The sequence below is a fragment of the Lagopus leucura genome, unplaced genomic scaffold (assembly GCF_019238085.1).
Source record: "Lagopus leucura isolate 7727_CA_CO unplaced genomic scaffold, USGS_WTPT01 Super-Scaffold_100016, whole genome shotgun sequence".
In the NCBI taxonomy this organism is placed as follows: domain Eukaryota; kingdom Metazoa; phylum Chordata; class Aves; order Galliformes; family Phasianidae; genus Lagopus; species Lagopus leucura.
In genome coordinates, this window is record NW_024962270.1 from 8,206,475 (window position 1) to 8,228,177 (window position 21,703).

The window sequence follows — 21,703 nt, forward strand, 5'->3', positions numbered from 1 at the left end:
CCATCAATACAATTTGAACAAAAATAATTTGGCTGAGGTTGGAAGTGGTAGTTGCAGCATATCAGACATTATGGAACAGAATAGTTCTTAATTTATGTTTATAGAAAAGAAAAGAACGTTAGCTATACATTCGGTGCTTCCAGTGGGAACACATGGAGTAGGTATTCTGTGTGCATTAACCAACTTTCTACACTACCTTATATTAATTCTGAATTATTTTGCTTGCTGCAGAGTCTTTTTGCTGCCTGATAGGTGAGAAGGGGTCACTAGTCAGCTGGATGTGTACTTCTCTAAAGTAATTCAGGATCTAAAATAAGAAAACAACTGTATAAGTCTTAGTTATCCTATTTTAAGAAACAAATCTGTCTTAATGTGAAATTGAAAGTCAATTTTCAGGGTAAAGAATTCAGAACAAAATGTAACTGTGTTCAATGTGTGCAGATTGCTTTTTATTCGCTTACACTGGTATAAATCTATAATAATGCAGTGACTAATTGTGCCCTGAGTAGGCAGAAGCATGCCTGACTAAAAAGATTGGAAATGGCAGTTAAATAATTAATGTAAAAATATCCCAAACAAGAAAGTGTGAGATACTTGAAACGAAATAGCTGGAATCAGGCAATCTACTTCCTGCAGAAGAGACATTAGAAATACCCATTAATTACATCTGCCACAAATAAACAAGTCTATGAAGGAGACACTAACACTTCTCCAGCTGAAGAGGAATGTGCCACACAGCAGTTAGTGTTTCAACAGTTAGACAAAGAAACCCAAAAAAACCTCATGGCTTATATGAGAGTGAAATTAAGAAATGAAGTACTACAACAATTTTAGGGAAGGAGTTGTGATGGAAGAAAACAGTCCATACACACTTGATATTAAATGAAGACTGAGATTAATGTCTTGTGTGAATACTGTATGCAAAAATAAATTAAAAATTGTAATCAAAGACAGAGCCAAAACAGCAAGGAGCTGTAAGGCAGCTGTCTTCTGAAAGTCTTTGAGAGCTTGGTGCAGAGATAAATGACTGCCCACAAACACAGCAAACAAACAAAGAAATTCAACAGCATTTTGAAGACTTTTTAAGGCTAAACGTCATAAGATTGTGCAGCTGTGGTTCCTCTCTGACAGATCAGTAGTATTACTCTGAATAGTGAATATATCAGAGAAAGGTGGGGGGGAGGCACCTGATCCTAACAACACAATCTGGAACTTTATCAGCATCAGTTAGCATTAAGAGGGTGCAGCAGCCTATGCATCTGGGAGAGCCCTGTCTTATAGAGCTAATGAAGCATTGCGGTAAGCAACAGCTTCAGCATCACTAAAAAAGAAATCATTCAGCTTCCTCTGCCTTCATATTTTCCCTTCTTCATTTTCTTCTTGCGGTGATAAAGCAGAGATGTGGGCTTTATTGTGGCTGAGTTTTATTACTGATTGCAGAGACATATTTGTATTTTCGGATATATTTTGAAACCCAGACTCCTGTTGCAGTAGAATTTAGACCTGAAGAACTTCTATCCGTGTTTTAATGTGTACTCTTGGGGTTGAGCTTACAGCAGCCTGTCAGAAGAATGAGTGCTTCAAATGATGCTATTCATCTTGTGGCGATGCATTTTGCAGGTGAAAAGAAGGATAAATGATTTTAGCCTAATCTAGTACCTGCCTTAACAGTCCTCTCATCACCATGGTAACCCTGAAGGAGAAACACACAACTAACCTTTAAGTGTTAGCAGTAAGAAAAACATGTTTTATTCTTTTCTTTGAGATTTTTCTTTTTTCAGAAAAGTATATAGTGCAAAAGATTCAACACCAACGACTCTTAATTGACTCCCCAGGTTTTGAGAGGTGACTCAGGAGTGCTCCTCCTCTTGCTTTTGTGATTTCACACTGTACTTCAGGGAAGAAATATTCGTGACAGACTTGCAAATCAGGAATAATTGAAGACTTTGACAGACGTAAAGCTCACATAGAGCTTCTATGACCTTGATGTCATCTCTATGAATAATACACACTTTCTTGCCTTCACTCCATTTAGTACTCAGATTAAAAACAATGTTGAGAAGCACCAGCAGAAAATTATGCACGTACAAGCATATATGAAAACTAACAGCATCCTAGCCATTACAAAACAAGTCTTGCAAGACTAAAATAAGAAGTTTTAATCTACCATTAAAACTTTCCATATGTAAGCATTGATTGCTTTGGCACGAAGTCAGTTTATATGAAAACTCACATGGGCCCACAGAAAAAAGTCTTTCCTCTTTACAGGTCAAGAGAAGTCACCACGACGTGGCCCTGTTTTTCACAGAACTTGTCAGAATCATGCATTTGCATCAGGCCAGCAGCCAGCAAACATCCAGCATGTGGCCCCAGTTGACACATCACAGTGGGAAGGAGGCTGGAGAATGGCTAATAGGATTAAAGCCGCTTTCGAGGTCTGATGGCGATAACCCAATGCAACACAACTGTGACTAAGTGTAGGACTCAAAAAGGGCTGCCAGGGAGATCTGTTATGGTTCCCACATCCAGCGCCTCTCTGCAGAGGAATTCTCTGGGCTAACAGCACAGCTCAGAGGTTTTCTGTCCTTTGAATGGAGCAGGCTGAGGAGTCAGTAGGAGTCCACAGCTCCTCAGCACTTGCTCCCAGCAGGCATCTGTGTCCTGTTAGTCTGCTCATCACCTGGTGGATTTAACCCAGGCACAGTCGGTGTTGTGAAAGGCAGCATGCATTACATCCATATTTCTATGTTACTTCTCGTGTTTATAGCAGCGAACCAAATAACAGATGTATAGTGTCTAGAGTCAGAAAACGTGTTATGTTCCAAATAGTTGTACTCTGCAAATATTGGAAGATATTTTCAATAGCTGATATTATAATTTATCTGCTTTTTAAATGAAGCCACCAAAGGATGATAATAAAAGCAACTACGTACACTAAGTTTTAAAAATACATATGTTTTATCTTGGAAGAAAAAAAACATTACTTCAGAAGAAAACAACAATAAATGTCACTGAACTGTGTATCTGTTTTCTCTGTTATGTACCTCAATAATCAGAATCTTTAAAAATAAGTACGGCTCTCAAATGCAGGCAATCTTTCTATTTATAGCACATATTCATGTGGTAGAAGAGAGATTTAATTATCATTTTTCAGATACTTAAGGTGAGTGCAATACACGGTGAAAGACTAAAATAAGTATTTTCCCTTGTAAGTTTCCTTTTAAATTAAATATTCAATTTTCTAATTCCAGATTTGTCTGCTAGTCCTACAGGAAGACACTGGGAGAATGTGCTTAAAAGAAATTCCAATAAAAATTATCAATTAAGTTTAGATTTTCTAAAGATTGAAAATGGCGAAATTCATTTAAATGATTGATTTTAGTAATGCGTAACACAGAAGAGACAGAAAACTGAAGAAAGGCTAGAAGTTTGCTCTTATTACCACAGTACTGCTTGTAACTGAAACTGTAGCAACAATCAGTTGCTCAACTTCATAAAGGAAGAAGATTTAAGCTAGGCAAACACTCCACGTTTTGAAAATCTCAACCACCCCAGCCAGATTTTAGCCAACAACAGTTGTTGTGTATGAGAAGTTCTCTGATATGGCAGATGTTTGGCTAACACAGGCTAAAGATTATAGTAGGTAAGATTCAACAGCACCTAAAAAAAAAATAAAAATCACTCTCTTCCGAGTTAATGATTTAAACAAAAGGACATATGTGACCTCTCTCCTTCCAGTCTGCTGTTTGGTAGTTGTGTTATGAAAGACAATTTAGCTAATGATTCAGTTAATCTTTTTCTAACCACCCTCATAAATCTTTAATAAACCTTGTGAAAGTTCAAGGATTATTTTAAATTACTCCTATTTATAGTCACATCCAAACAAAAATTTAAGACTATATAGTAAAATAGGTTTATGTCCATATGGTATGAATCTAAAGCAAAGCATTCTTCACATTTTTATTCCCCTTTTTCCTGTCATTTTAAAGCTTATTTCCCTCTTCCCTTCTTGGTTTCTTGTACAAAACCTATCTGCAAAAGACAAAAACGGGCAACAAACCTTTAGATGTTCTGTAGTTAAACTCTATTTGTCTTTTATGGTAAGCAATGCAAATTTTGGCTTGTAGAAATAACCTTATTAGGTATGCAGGCTTTTCTTTGGAAACACTATCATAAAACCCACAGCTAAGTCATTAATCTTTCCAAAAAGCTTGTTGAGATCCCCATAGGCATTTAAATGGATCATAACAGCCTCACATATGAAATGTGGAGCTGCAGCCAAGGATTTGACAGAAGTGCAAATTTGAACAAATAAGACCATCAAAGCTTCAGCTGAAGAGCTTTCTGTCCTCTCCACAGGACAAGAGGTTGATAAGACCCATCATGAAGGATGAAATTATAAGTAAGGAGAGAGAAATGCCAAATTCATGCCAGCAACTGTTAAAAGCTTACCTGGTTGAAGATTTGAGATATTAAATGATTATATTGTTGCAGAGAAACTAGCACCAAAGGATAAATAATGGACTGGTTGCCCAGAGGTCAGTATTCTCATTTGTCTTGGCAAATTATAATTGCCAATTTATATCTTAAATTTATATTTATAATATGGAATTATATTTATAATGTATAATATTTATAATTATCTTTATAATTATATTGCACTCACAGGAGAGAGCTGAGCACTTGGTGTAGTAAACTAGCCCAGTTGTGATATTCTCTTACAAGAGAGGTATACAAACAGGAAAAGACAAAAACAAACAAAACAAAAGAACTTTTTTGGGGATAAGCCCCACAAATAAACCATTATTATATCCATGGAAAATGAAAACTTCAGCAAAATACTTAGGAATAAACCAGCCCTCTGAAAGAACAAGCCCAGATTTCATCATTCATCTCTGCACCAGCTCCAGGCTACTGTCCAGATCAGCTATGTTTGCTCCAGGAAAAAAAACATTTCGCCCAGAGATCCAGACCCAAACCTGCTGTAGTTTAAGTTGAGAAGGATCCATTTATCAAAACTATTCAGACGGTACTATAAGCTGAATCTGATTTAAAGAAGCTGAGAACTTGACAGAAGCTTCACCATGAGACAGAATAAGCTTTGCCAGAGCCTGGAAAAAAATATATATATGGATTTGGCCACAAACAACAGCTACCAAGTGTCGTCAATGAGATTTGCAGGGTAAAAACAACCAGGTAAGAGTTAACAGGTGTGAGAAAAGCAAAAAGAGGGGTTGCAAAACAAGCCTCACCACTGAAGCAGCAATAGCCAATATTCTGCTGTGAAATTTCACAATCTTCAGGAAGAACTTTTCAAACACTGACCCTATTTGTTTTCATAAACTACCTCCAGTTTGTTTTTTCTCAGCATTAGCCAGGTAAATATGGAGGACTTTAGTATTAATTTAATGTATAAAGTACAACATTTTTTCTTGCTTAACGTTGTGTAGGAAAATAAGCAGCACGTTTTGAAAGACATACAGCAATGATACACAGAAGAATGAGAATATGTTTTTGCATTCATGGAGGAGAAATATGCAGCCTTTGTGATAAGTTTCACTCTTTTTTATACAGGCATCTTTTCTGAGATTTCTGCAACCTCAGTTGTGTATAATCTCCTTTTTCTTTTTAAACAGACTGTAAAATAACTTGGAAATATTGCAACAGCCACATGGAGAATTATTTCCAGTTATAGTTAGCATGCAAATGAAGCATCGCTCAGCATCTAATCATGCCGCATCTTGTTATAGGTCTGAGGAACTCATCTGCTTTAAGCACATTCAGTATTTTAGAGAAACACTTCATAATACGCATAAAAGGCCTACGAGCAAACAGGATTAATAAGCAGAAAAATAGCTGTAGTCTTTAATTGCTGCTGCAGCTAAGAAATCTAACGACAGCTACATGGCCCAGACTCTTCAGTCCCAGGGCATGTCTAACTCTGGCCTCACTGTATCATCCCCATCTGTTTTGCACCGCACAAACTTGATTTCTCTATAAAGTGCTGATTCAATTCCTACTAACATATCTGGCCAGGGAAGAAGATGAGCAGCCTAGGCCAACCCCATCTAACCTCAGACACTCTGTGTGTTGAAGTCCAGTATACAAAAAACTGCCTGTAAGTACCTCAAGTAGACAATTCAATTTAATGTTATAGAAGATGAATCCTGAAAGAACAGCAGAAAAGAATAACAGCTCTAGAACATCTTGCAAAATGGAAAATGATTTCTTCCCTGTGAAAACGACAAATTGGCATTTCACTAGAAGCAGATAAGAGAATATAGCCAGTGACACCCATTACAGCTCAGCCATGAGGCTGTATGGGCTGAGGCACTCCCCAGCCTCCTCCTTGGAGAAGCAAACTGCCAGAAGTAGAGCACAGACTGGATGCCCTCTGGATTGCTCTCCAGGGCAAATCTGAAGTCAGTATTCCAGCTCCCTTTTACATCCAATCCTGTATAACAGTTCACATTTTTCCAGGATATGGTTAGAAAATAATAAACCAAAAATTGAAGCAGCAGACAGATTATTCTTAACAAAGAAATAAGCATTTCTGCTAAAGAAATGCTTCTGCTGTCTCTTTTTTCTTTTTTCTTTTTCCTAAAGGGCTGCTTTGTCATTTACTCTTTCTTCAAGCTGTTCGCTCCCAAAAAGAAGTAAAGAGTATAATTTGCTTAAAGATCATTTGAGAACTACAAAACATCACATAGAATTCCTACGAGGTCCTTTCTGGGACATCGTTCCTCAGCTGTTCCAGTTCTTAATAGATTGCCATATATTCTGTTTTCTTGTCAAACTGTCTTGTGTTTAATTTTGTAAATTTACATAAGGAATGCAGAATCATGAAACCAAAGTTACAGATGCTTTACAGCTGGTCAAAAATGAACCTTAAATATTATTTTCCTCATCTTTCATTTGTCTGTGGTCTTTTTTGGAGATTTCATGTAGGTTTTGCTTTTCATTTATACAATCAAACTGCTTTTTAATGCAACAGAAAGCTTCCTGCTTGAAATGCACTTGTTTAACAAGAAAATGCTGATTTATTCTAACCAAACTGCTTCACTTTGCTGTGACTGCGAGTCTCTGCTCCAATTAATATTTAAATATTTATTCAAATGAGAGCAGCTTCCGTGGGAGAATAGCAGCCAGAATAGTCAATAAGCTGGGGGACTGAAAAGTGGTTTGTAGGGGCCCAGAGTTCAAATCCCTGTCGTGATTTAATTTTGAGGTTTGAGAGGCAAGGCAGTGACCGTCTCCCCTGCGATGAGAAGAATCAGAGACGATCTGATTTGAATTGCTGCTGAGCAGCTCAATGTCAAGATCAAAGTTGAATCTGTTGCCACATATGTAAAGTGGGGATGATACTAAATTACTCCGCAGACATGTGCTGAATAATTGGCAGTTGCAGTGTTTTGAGACTGCGTGTTTTTCAAATGGAGAATATAATGAATGGATATTGTAATGAGTAGGAGTTAATAAAACCTGTCCATGTGTTTCTCATTGGTCAATGCCAAGCACGATTACCAATCTCAGTTTCACACGGGTCAATGCCATATGCGAATACCAAGTTTAAGTCACAAAGCTAAACGGAAATAAACCCATTTGTACCTGTCTAGACTCACCTATGTTGTTTTCATATTCAGGACTTCCTATACCCCATGTAATAAGTTCAGTGAAACTATCTCACATGCAGGAATCATACAATTTTAGTTCTGCTCTTTCATTTCCTAGAAATACTGTAAATAATGCCCTATAATATTCATGAACTTTCTGTATGCAGACAGCCCACAGTAAGAACTCCTCCATCCGCTATAGAAGTATTCACCACTCACCCTAATAGTGTTCCACATTATAAAACTTTGTGAGCTGCACATAAATGCCAAGGAGGACTGAATAAAAAAGCAGTTGAAAGAGTGCAACATCTATGACAGAAGTATGAAATGACATGACTTCTTCTTTTCTCCAGGAGTCATTTCCTAATCAAAGCCCAGAAACTGTTGAGCTACTGAAAATGTCACCTGCGATTTGATGAAGATAGTTTTGATTGCCTAGGTGTCATCACACATACTGCAGTGTATTCTTAATGACTGCAGAATATCTCGTTTTCCTCCCCTGAGTACAAGGTCATCGATAACTGCAGGAATGATGTAGAGAAACGTGAGCTGTGTGGCTCGTCGTTAACAGCCCCTCATGCTGTGCCAGTCCCTAAGTAATGATATCTATCAGAACAACTAAAAGCTGGTTAATGGATATTCAATGCCAAATGAGTTAATTGCTAATTGTATACCTACAGGTTTAAAACTATTGCCAAGAATAGGCTTGGTGCACACAGTGAGTTTGAGGAACTATGCACTATTGCTTTTCACTAAACCCAAATTAGGACACAGTTCAATCTGTACCAATTGCACATGAGGTTGGGAAGCAATTTGTGAGAAATAAGAGAAATACATTTTTGATAACAAATCTCCCACTTATTCCAGTCGTATTCCATAACCTGTGAGGTTAGAAACAAAAGGAATGAGAACATTTTTCCAGAAATAAAATATTTGTTTTAAGAAACGTGGTGTGAGTTTTCTCCTTTTATTTTTAGAGCATTGTAGAATAAGTTTTAAGATACTGTGAATAGAAATGAGTTATTTTTACTGAATTTAAAACAGTAAGTCTTCTTTTCTATAGACTGTTAAGTCTCCACATTACATGGACATGGTTTACTCACAGAAATTTTCACTATTTGAAGTACATCTTGCAGTTTCATGAGTAATCTCAAGTCTATGTCATAACCTCATTATGCTTCAGTTTATTCATGCATGAACTAGAAGCAGTAATAGTTAGCTGGCTCATTCACAGGGCTGCTCCAAAAGTAAAACCTTCTATTTTATTATGTTGGCCCTCAACATCAGAGGTGGATGTTGGTGATATGGCAGTAGATGCTGAACTTTCCCACAAACATTCCATTACGTTTTGTTACTGTGTGACAGATGGCAGAAGAGAAGCATCTGACAGAATGAGATCTGACATGGAAGTGCATATAATGCAAAGGAATGGAATTAAATTCCCCCGTGCAGAAAAAATGGCATCCATCAATATCCACTGATGCTTGCTGAACACTTCTGGAAAACAAACAGTGAACGAAACACAGTGAGGTGATGGGGGTTGCATTTGAGCAGTGGTGACAGTGGCTGTGGATCACGTCCACTGGTGCAGGTTTTGAAAAGCATGGCATGCAGCCTCTTGTTCCTCACTGGTTTAAATGCTAATGCTGATGACTATGTTGAAAAACAGTGTTTTCCTAGCTGAAAATTTGCAGTATCAAACAGTGTTACTGTTTTCTACCTGTTGTAGTTTCCATGGAAATAAATAAAAGGCATTACTTTTGGAGTGATCTATGTAATTCCAACTCAATGGGAACTGAGCTTCTAATTCTACAGTATGCTTTGAGTTGTTTGGGTTTCTTTTTTCATAAATCACAATTGTAAAGTTTAAATGCAGAAATGATCAGGGTATTTTAGTAATTTTTTTTCACTTTATAAATGATATTTTCAGAACAAAAGCATGTTAACATAAAACGCTGAGAAAAACCTGCGTTACATCTCTGACTCAGGAGAGAGCAAGACTGGAAACTCCAACTGCTAAGCTCTATGCTGCTCACATAGCAACAGAAGTAAAATCTTGAACTCAATATGCTTCCTAAAATTATAATCAGAGATCCGCTATAAACAAAGGAGTTTGCAGATGAATTCCATGGCAATTATGCATGCAGGTTGTTCTCAAGATGTTCTACAAGTATTTTCATTCCTTAGTGTCAGTGGTAAATGAAATAAAACATGATAAATCAAATGAAGAGGGGAAAAAAATCACCAAGATGAACTACAATTCTGTTGAAGATCAGAAAAGTTTTACCTCAACATTAGCACTGATGAATCAGCAAGTACTCTCACACGCCCTTTAGAAGGACTGGACAAAGAAATAATTATTTATTGAGACAGTCCCCTACAAGATTGTTTTTTTGATGAATTGGCACATATGGAACTCAGAGATGATGAATTGCACAGACGTTAATTATATTAAAAGTTGCCTAATATGCACATAACTTGATTTATTATTTTATCAACTTAAAAGAGTACTCTCATCTCATATAAAGCAAAATAGCACCATTACTAAAGCACAGCAATAGTACAGACACTAGATATTGAATAGCATCATGCACTCTATATCTCTTTATGCTCTCAGAAGTTTTATTGTGGAATATGACAATCAATATATATATCTACATACTCCCAGTCAGACTTGACTTGTGAGAGAGATAATGGTGAATACAACTAGCAATACAGTCAGCACTATCTGACTTAATTTACTGTTTCCTAAATAAATGCCAGTGAGGTGTGTTTATTTCAGTAGATGGGGATACATAACTTTTTAGGTTCTTTTAGTCACGCAGTTCTATGATTCTCTGATTCACAATAGTCATAACAAAGCTAAGCATGGTGGAATAGAATAATTTATAAAAGCTGAAATACTGTATGTTTATACATGTTTGATTTACAGTCCTCTCCAGAGCCTTACACTGGCACTACAGACAAGCTAGCATAAATACCTCCTTCTATGGAACTAAATCTGAAACCTCATACAAGCCCATTATTACAGCAGTACAAAATAAAGAGGAGAAAAAAAAGATACTTTATTTTATCAAGGGAGAAAATGTTTTTTCCATTCCTCAGGGGTAACCCTGGCCATGAATATGTGGATAACAGAAGTTAACACAAAACAAGCTGAAAATCACCTGGGGAAATGAAGAACTTCCAAGATGAGCCAAATACCACAGATGTCAGTTTATATGCTCTTGAGGACCCATCAGAAGCTGGAACCAAAAGGTTTAAAAGGCATACAGCTAGAATAAACTAGCAGAAGTATTTTTTATTTCAAACAAATACAGTGGCAAATGAAAACAGTGGCAGGAAACACACGTATGTATGTACACCTTCATGCATACAGCCTTTTCCTTGCTTTGTGTGAGTTGTCTTTATTCAGAAGACCAGAAAACTTGCCTTTGAGAATATTTTAGAGTCTTATGGAATGAATCTAAACCTGTGCAGGCTTCAAGTAAATCTGAGACACCTCTATTCTCCTTTCCATTTAGGCAATATTATGAAACAGATTATTTTGATCCATTTTATTTTCTTTGTATTTGTAAAACAACAGAGGATGAAGAATACTTGGAAATTCACTTAGCCTAGGGAAATTTCAATTAACTACAGAGGAATGAGTACCCATTAAGTTACTCTGCCAGTTCCAAAGCCATGTTCCTCTAGCATTGATGTGACCACCATTCAGTAAGTTTCCCTTTTCAGAAAAAGAAACAAGCGCAGAGTCCTACACCTGATTCCTACACCTGGAGAGGAAATAGCCACACAGATCAGTACCAGTTATGGGCTGAGCTGCTGCAAAGGAACTCTGCAGGGAAGGACCTGTGTGTCCAGGTGGACAACAAGGTGGACATGAGCCAGCAGTATGCTCTTGTGGCCAAGAAGATCAGCGATATCCTGCAGTGCATTGAAAAGAGCGTGGCCAGCAGAGCAAGTGTGGTGATGCTCCCCCTTCTGCTTTCCATAGTGAGGCCACATCTGGAGCATTGTGTTCAATTCTGGGCCCCCCAGTTCAAGAAAGACAAAGGACTTTAGAGGAAGTCCAGTGCAGGGCCACCAAGATTACTAGGGATTAAATAGGTTATTCTCATTTAACAAAAGCCATTATGAACATGGGTAATCACAATGCATTGTCTATACAATTTGGCTGCCCTATTAAAACTGAAATAAAACAAAATTTGGGGATGAGGGTTATAAATATTTCCACTGCCAAAAGGAAGCTTATGTACCCACAGAGTATGTGTGCTTTAGCTATGACCTGCCTTAATATTTTGACTGCTCAAGACAGGTTTGATTAAGAGAAGGGAATTATGTGAGTGCTGGTTTCTGTGGAGTTGTTTCTCAAGGTGGGCTTACCAGAAATCTGAGGTTTTTTTTTTTCATTTTGTCTGATCAAAGCCTTTGTTGGCATATAGTCAATAGCTTTTTCCTCCATGTAGATTGCAGGAGAGCTTTTAGACCTTTCCTCACCAGAATCTCTAATAATGTTTCTTTTTGCTTTTTCTTTGTGTGAAGGAATGAGAGAAAAAAAAGAACAGGGGCAAATGCAGGCAGCATGTATAAAAGCGGCTGTCTTGGCTTCACTACCTTTGAACAGTGCAGTAAAAGAAGGAAAAAATAAAAACATAAAGAAATGACAAAATACTGCTATTTGTTGGTGATCTGTAGTTCTCAGAGTGCCCCTTTTGAGATCTCAAGAGGAGATATATTTCAACTTACCCAGTGTCAGAGAGATTGACCTAACGCAGAACAGGCAAGAACATGACATCTTTAAGACTTTTGTGCACCTTCACCTCATAGGTCTATCACCTCTGCCCAGGTCAGCTTCTACCCAGTTTTACTGATATGCCATCAAATATATCAGCCAGATAAGAAAAAACATTAAGCATAAGAGAATAGTTCATGTTGTAAATTTTATCAAACTTGTTCAGAAAGATGTAGACCCAGAGATCGATCAAATCCAGGCAGCCACAAACACTGGGGCATCTGAAACCAATTGAACAAAACAGAAAAAAAAAGGGGGGGGGCAGGGGGTGACAGAGTGAGATACTGCATTGAAAAAGCTTCTCAAAGAGGACCAGAAGATGAAGCAGCTGGCCACAGGTAGCCCTGGGAAGACAATTCATAGTACAGAATATATGCCATTAAATGGATGAAAAAAATCACTATGCTGAGTTTTCTCCTTAAAAGAAAACTACAATTGTATTTGTAAGCAAACAGTTAAACAATTTTAGCATTCATTAGACCAAGAATGAGGTCTTATTTGGCCTCATTCTCCCCTTATGACTCCCAAGAGTATCTTAACAAACCTTAAGTAGCACATGATGTCAGACAAACATAGCTGTGTCTTGTTTAAACTGAACATTTAAGCTACCATTCCTGTCATGTCAATATACTTTCTTGGTTAGTTTCTCTTGCATTTGCTGATATGAAAAAATACCTGTATTTCATGAAAATAAGTTCTCAGTGTCTCCCCCTTTTCTCAAAGTTTTTTCCATTTTCAGGTCTCAATTCATTCTGCATGCAGTTGGGCAGCAGCTGGGGTGTTACTGAAATGCTCCAACATATCTCATAATTAAATGGCTATACAGCACCTACTATTTTAGTGCTCTCTCCCATCTCCTCCAGAGGTAAGCGCATGCAGAAACTTGCACTGATACAATTTATCCAACCGAATTTTACTCACAGAAGACACACTGCTTATACATACGTCCATACATAGAGAAAGGGAAGACTTCTCATAGCCACTGCAGCAAATTATAAATGATGCATGAAATGAAAAATTCCTGCTGCGCTGAGAAGTGAATAGCCAGTGCCCTGGAATCAACGTTTGCCGTGTTACTTACTTCCTGAGAGCCACTGACTCAAAAGCCAACAGAAAAAAGCCTCTGTAGTTATACAGAGTCATACATTTTAAATTGCACAGTACTTGTGCATTTGTCATTTGTTTTTCAAACCCGTTCAAAAGGAGCATACTGCAGATTTTCTACCGCCCCACGCTTTTCAAACTCGCAATAATCAGAATCTAAAGTAGCTCTGAAAAGCACCTATAGAATTCTAAAGTAATGAAACATGATAATAATTAAAAACAGACTGGTAAACTGCAGTTTAAAGCTTCTGTGTTAGAAATAGGCAGAGATGGTCAGTGATCCCAGATAATTAGAAAGGAATCTCAAGGATCAGTGGATTGGTAAATTGGGTCTTATCACTGCAATTTAAAAAAAAATTCAAGACATATACTCTGAATTTTTATTTGCAGATGAGCTGTACTTATTAGGTTGGCTTTTGCCATCATAGCTACACTGAGCAAAACTTTAATTTCAAATAATTTATAATTACATAAATGTTTAACTTTGTGATCGTGAAAGTCATGCATCTTCATTCTAATTTCTATGGAAGAGCAGTTTCACATTTCATAACTAGAGTAGAAATTGAACAGAATCTGCTTATAATGCAAGTTGATAATGATTTTTCAAGATTAGGGAAATGGCAAAACACGGGTGAAATAGCTAAAAGACAGATTCAAGAAACTAATTCCTAGTTGGATTTTGGCATGTAAGGCCAGATGGGAGCACTGCTAGCCTGATCTGATCAGCAAATCACACTTATTCTCTCTTTATGTAAGCAGAATAAATGCAAAGGAATACACACAGCATATACTAGCAGCTGGAGACAAAGCACTTTCATGGATCTTGCTGTCTACAATAATTGAAAATATTGTTCAAATTTCCCAATGGCCAAGCAGCCGTTGAGGACCTTAATCCAGCTTGCATCGCACAAAGGTCACGATATAAATTATTTTGCTTTGAGAACTAAAGAAAGCATCTCAAACATCCCTCAGATATCGTCACTGTATGTGCCTTAGAGCTAAAATGCCATCATTTCACAAGTTTGTCTCCTGTTCTGCACGCAAATGAGTCTCTGCAACTTTAATTCAGGCACAGGTGCAGTTCCAGATACTTACATTTCTAATCAAACTGCATTGAGTTGCAGGTGTAAATCAGTCAGAAGCTGATGCAAAATTTAGTTGGACTTCATTATTAGGTGCAGTTTTAGCCTTGGTAAAATGTCAGTCTTAAATTTGTCCACTTTATGCAAAGATAAATTCAAATAATTCCTGGTCCCATTATATGCTATGGCATAATAATCGTAGCTGACCAAGTATAAAAACAAGGGATACATTAATTTTGAAAGATACAACATACTGGTATTATATACAGTTAAGAAACAGACAGAAAAAGAAAAAAGAAAAAAAAAAAAAAAAGAAAATCTGACCACAATCAGTTCCTTTCATCATTTCCATTTCATCTGCTTTTAAGTGAATAATTAACAAACTTTGATGCAAAATGCTGCTTAAGAATTTGCTTAGTGGGGCAGAGAGAAATATCTGTATCACGATACCTTCTCAGAAAGCAACTCAGGATAGCACTTGCCTTTATCTCATTAAGTACGTGGTATTTTCTCAGATCTGTCTTTTTCTTTGCTAACCATTTGAGACATCTGAAATCCCACAAGCTTCACAGCTAGGCTGAGTCTTGAACCAGTGGATTAACAGCCACAGTACAGTTGCAAAACTTCTGACATGTATTTTACCACCTTAGCTGGATGAAAAACAGCATCCAAAAGGAAAATAGCCTTGAAACACCAGTTCAAGTTCTCTCAGACTCTCAGTTATTAATTATGGATTCTTTACATTGTCTGCTTCGTATTTTTCCTTCCTTACCTCTTTGATAGTCCCCAGTAGTTAATGCTCAACATTAAGACCCTTTCAAATTAAGCAGAAATATTTTATTCACATACTTCCATGGTCTTTCAAAAAATTTTCATGCACGTTTTATCTCTTAAATCACACAGGATAATTAGACATAGAACAAAAATCATAGAATGATTCTAAGATTCCAAAGCATGTCTCACCTGTACCTGAAAACTTGGAATGGTGTCTATCACAGGACAGGGAACTCAGCAGATGCTATGTAAATAGACATGGCAATTGAATAGGCCTTTGAAACCCATGTACAACAGCAGGATTAAGTCTCAGATTAGGAATTTAACTTCCCTCCCAGTGATGCTCAAACAACTGCCTGGAAACAACACAGATACATGTATGTAACTGAGCAAGATGCAGTAAGGGTAAGGATTTATTTGTGATAACCATAAGTATCAGTGCATTTCAAGTACTGTCCTCAGATGCCTGGGTAATAAAATGGGGATTAAATCTCTTATATATGAGCATTTCAGGAATTAAATTCAAGGCTTAACAAAGAGCTTGTCTGTGTGCTTAATTTCAAGTGTTCTGCTAGGCTAGAACCTGTATGTTCAAGGCAGGCAGTTTATAAAGCCTCATAGTGCATATACATGTGCTGTCAAGGATTCCTTGGGCAGGCAGAATAATTCCATGAACACGAGGAAATCTTTCTCTTTTTTTCCTGTCTTGCTCAGCAGGAGAAAATGAAATAACAGCACATAGTTAATGATTTTAAAGATGACAGTTTCATACAGAACTTATCTACTAGCAAATTTGTGATCAAAGAAAGGAGATGCTGAAAGGAAAAAAGAGAAATGAACACATTCACTGATATTTCAATCTGCCTCTTCCATTTCTATACGTTTTCACTTTCACATCTTAATAATTTTTTTCTGCAGATGAATGTGGGAGCCATGGAGCTGTGCTGTGGCAATTACACATAATTTTTGGTATTTAATACTGCGTTAAACACAGCAGTGACATATTTAGGATAGGGAGCTTAGATCAAATGTCAATAATATTAGACTGACTCTCTTAACGTCAATATCCAGAGTTCCACACTCTTGACTTTTAAAATTGGAATTCTTAAGCCTAGGCAGATAATGCAAAATAATTATCTTCATGTAAATGCTGACTCAGTGAAATTCAACATAATTACAAGCTGAATCAGAAACACAGGGATATAGTATTTCCACTGAATTAAAACATTATGTTCCACCTGTTACACATTCTATCCCAATATGATCTTTATGTCCTTGAAATACATATAGTAGCCAATGACAAATACACAGGCTATTCTTAGCCTCATATATGGTAAAGTTATAAACCCTGGCCCAGCAGGCTTGTCTGTAAGTAATTTCACTTTGGCACTGGGAGGAAGAGAATATGTGGAAGTCATTCAATTTCTCTTTGATGCCATAGACTCACAGCAGACTTTAACAGAAATTGATTGTCAACATGTGTTTTCATGTTACTTATTTCTTTCACATTCATCTCTTCTAAACATCTTGTTCTCTTTTACACCTTGCTCAAATATCCTCTCCAACTATTCTGATTTCACTGTGATGCTGTTCTGTTTTTTAAAATTGCCTTTGCTCTGGTGAAAAGAACTGACAGTCAGGAAAATAAAAATAAATATAAAAGCACCAAGCTGAATGTAACATTGAAACAATGACAAAAAATGCATTTTGATTTTAATTTATTGGGGGAAAGAAAAGGAAATCCTCTTATCCTAGAATCACTTGCACTAGAATCCTCTTGTCATCCTAGAGTGATGTTACATTCTTACCCGCTGCTTTTAAGATTAAAGAATATATGTAGACAAATTAAAAATTCAGATTGACAATCTCACTCCAAACATCTTCTTATGAAGGAAAACTAATCTCATAGGTAATATTCATACTATTTATACTACTTTGTAAATAGCATTTTTCTAACAAAAAATAATAAAAGCCTAATTTTTTTCTAACTGATTACTTAGCACAAAACAAGAGAACAACAAGTTTATTTGTCCTTAATAGAGCTTGAAGATGTGCATGCTTCGTATTAAGGAATGTAAGCATACTTTCATAATTATGTAATATATGAAATTACATATGACGTTCTTCCTTTATTACTACCTTTGTATTGATTAAGCTAAAGCATAGCAAAACCAACTCTTAGATGGAAAAAGCAAGGAAGCATAATTACAAATCATGCTCGTAAATTAAGTCCTATTAAATAATTCATACACAAAGCTCATCGACTTTAAAAGTATGCTCTCAAATAGCATCATACACTAGGACTATGATTAGGAAGAGAGAGAAAGAGAGGAGACAAAATAATGACTAATATTACAGGAAGTGTGCTGGTACTTCAGTTTAGTGAAGTCAACTTGTAGATTTCCAACAAGCATCCTAATTATCAGAAAAGCGAAACACATTTGTGATGAAAAGGCAACAAAGAGGACACACAATGAAAAAAGATAGCTCGCATGCTCTGTGTTTGTTATCAGCAAAGTATGCCAGCACATATATCCAGGGTTTGCACCAGTCTTACTAGTGCTTATAATGAGTACTGACATTCAGGAGCTGTGGGTCTGAAGTTGAAGAAAAGCCTTTCACTAAAAAGTTGATGATGAACAGAGTGGATCACTGACTAGTTTACCTGGTCTGGCGGTGTTTGCAATACCTGTATCGCATGGAAGTTCTTCAACTTCCACAGCAATGCTTTGTCAGCTAAGGAAGTAAGACCTTCAAAATCATTTTCTTCTTGGATCTTCATGAATTTGAACTAATCTTCCTGCTAAGTTTCCTTAAACAGTTTCATGGAGGACATGATAAATTGGGCCATTAATCTTTATGTTATATTTTTCAACCTTTTCTCCAGACAGATGTATACCAGCTAGATGACATCCACAGAGGTCTTCCTAATTGTAAATAATTCAGAGTGCAGGCAGTAAAAAGTGTCACTCAGTGGAATACAAAGTGTATGAAGTGAAGTATTTCAGGACCATGAGAACAGCAATAGTGAGAATCACAAAATTCAATTCAATCTCTTATTGAAGCCAACTGGCTCACTGGGAAGCTCCCAGTTACTTCTCAGTTTTTACTCATGGTGAAGTAAAATTCTCAATAATTCTGTCTATATTGCCAGTTCACAAACTAAATTTAAAAGGTTCTATTTGACTATAAAAAAGAGGGGATTCAAGCTCAATCTCCCCATCACCCAAACACTATCAAAACACTGTATAATCTTCATAGCAGACAGGCTTCCCATAAGCCTTTCTGTTCTACCAATGTGGTAACAGCTTTGACCAGTTCAGACTGAGATTAAAGAGTAAATTCAAAATCTCAAAGACAATGGTGACAGTATTTGTTTTCTTAATCAATGGTTCTATAGGCTCCAATACCCATATATGCTAATTAAACAAATAAACTTCTTTATCTGAAGGTAATTCCCTGATATTAGTTGTATACACCATTTTACCTCTAGAAATTAAGGAAGGGATTTTCTCACCTGTTTCCTAGCAGAATAGCTGCTAAAGAGGCATAAGTGATCTTGAAAATCTGAATTGGGATTATCAGAAAATTCACAGGTATAGGCACAGCAGAAAGAAGATCCTTCGTTTCTGTAGTGAAGAGTGGAGAGGGGGTATGACCACACTGGGTGTGCTCCAGAACAGGAGTCCTACCTTTGCTTAAAAGAATTGTCACTGATGACTGTTCTGTTCACTATCACAGTGTTTAACCTCCAAACAATAACATTAGCCAAGACAGAAATATTTGATTGAGTAAACAATTAGAGATTTATAAACACACCCCACGAATGGTGTTCTGAAATTTATCCTCCGTTTTCCTACAGTACATTCAGTTTATTTATTCACTTGAAGAATTCTGTTATATATGAATTTCGCTGAAAAACTTAGTAAAGAAAATTATTAGTTCAGTAGGAGTATAATGGCCAGCCCCTGAGCAAAGAAAATAAAAAATGAAGGGAGGCAGTATTTCATCCGCTTCTCAAAAGCAACAGACTAAACGTTGGAACAGGCTGTAGTAATCTAATAAAAGATAATTATCTACTGAATAAAAGTATGTTGCATGCATGTTGATCATCCCAACTCACTTGAGGATCTGCTGATAAAACTCAGAGAGCTGAGACACATGACAGGAATGCAGGGACTCCTACATATTCTAGCACAGTGCAGCATTCACATGACAAGAAGACTGTGTTCTCATTTCTGGGTCTTATCTGCAATATAGAACTGAAATGAGAAAAGGAAAAATAAGGATGGTAGAATCGGGTGATTGCAGATGGATCTATATACTCATCCTAAAGCCCAAGAGAAAGCTAATATATGCAGCTATGAGATGTTTACAAAACAAAGGTACTTTAAACCAATTTGAGAATGTAAGCATCCAAAGTCTATCTTTGTGAAAGGCTGGGAAAACTTTCTTGAGAAAAATGGATGCATGAAAACACACTCATTCTAGCCACCATTTCACTGTCACTGAAGATTTTATTTGGAATATATCCAAATACCATGCTGACAGGATGAATCCTAAAACCTCAATGCAGATCTTTACAGATTTGATTCAAAGCCACCGTTGTCAGTAAAGGCATTTCTGGGGACCTCAATAGGATTTTCTTTAAGTCTTTTACTTAATCCTTATTTTACCATGGTATTGTAATAGTAGATAAAACTGAATGTTCATGTGAGTTGTTACAGGATTAGAGCACTATATTTATGTCTTTTTGCCAAGGGCTTCTTGTTTTAAATGTTGCTAATGAGAAGAAAAGAGAAAAGAGAAATCTTTAATTGTTAATTATCCGAATATATATTTCAAAAGTCTTCCCTTACAATTATGAATTGCAAAAGGATTTATTTATGAAGCAAAGCAAAACGCAATATGCAGCAGTTCTTTAAAGTTAGCTTATGGTTCACTTTCATTAAAGTTGTATAATTTCTTGCTAAGTAGAATTGCTGTATACCTAATTTTGTTGTGACTGTGATGAATACACAGCAAACAACATTAGTAGATTATGGAATCAGATTACTACAAAGATCAAAGTTATTCCTAGTACTTATCATCCTGTTAAATGGAAATAACACTGTAAATAAAAACAGCAACAAAAAGCTCATATTTTAGTAAAAGAGCAGAATAGTTTTATTTTCTGAGGCAAATGTTCAGCTAGAAATTCTAAGAACTGAATAATTACACTAGAGTTAATAGCATAGGCTAGCTGGGCCTTACATGCCAACACAAAGAGAGGTGAGCAAGAAAAGGGTTTCTCTTCAGAGGCTATGGACTTCCAAAGCTCTTTCTATAGTAGGTTGTGCCAACTTTTTACAGATACTGAAAAGAGGGGCAGTAGGCATAACTAGTTAAAGTGGCAGCTGAAGAGTTAAATTGAAAAACAAAGAACTGAAAGCACAGTCCTACACAGCCCCTCTTGTATAGGTTACATCAAAGACACCTGAGTAACTTTTGCTAAATCTTCATATTTATCCCAGTCTAATCCACAGCCTGTAGCTATAGTTTTACAAGCTTGAATACAACTGTAAGGAATTTTAAAAGCAATGAAGATTTCCTAATTCCACTAAATTTCAGGAAGTTTCAGAAGTTGTATGGCTTTAGAAAAACAGCTTTCTCATAACAGGGCTCCCCCAGTCCAACAGGATTTGCGCCACCTTAGCAGAACACAGCATACAGCCACTCCATACCTCTCCTGTTTGTTTAGAGTGATATGTTCACGGTTTTATTAATCCCCAGAGAAGCAGTGAAGCATAAGGGAAATAGGTTTTGCAATACTTAAAGATTATTATAATCCCTCCAGATCTGTTAAATTTATTTATGTTACTGGCTAAATGAAAACAGAAATGTTTACAGCTGATACAGCATTATTAAAAACAAGAAGGACCGCTTTCTCATTTACAACAGAAAAATGCCTAGCAATGTCAAAGTACAGAAATGCAAGCCAATATTGTGTTGTGTCTGTTTGATTAGAGAGCTGCAGAGGTAGCTGTGTGGGTGACCATGCAGCAAGAAAGTGACTGCCAACTCTGCTCTGCACAAATGTGATAAATGAAATAAGGAAGTTTCATCCGCAACAACAAATTTCACAGTTTACAAAGTGCTCAAGTGCAACATCTGTGATAGCACGAAGGAAATAAAGGTTTCAATCTCCTCTAATAATAAAACGTGACAATGCATAATTAAAAAAAAAAAAAAATCCAAAATACTTGTTACCAAACTTTGAATTAATATATAATGAACTCGAGTAGGAACCAACTCCTGAGGTAAGAAGAACCAACTCCTGAGGTAAGAACCTACTC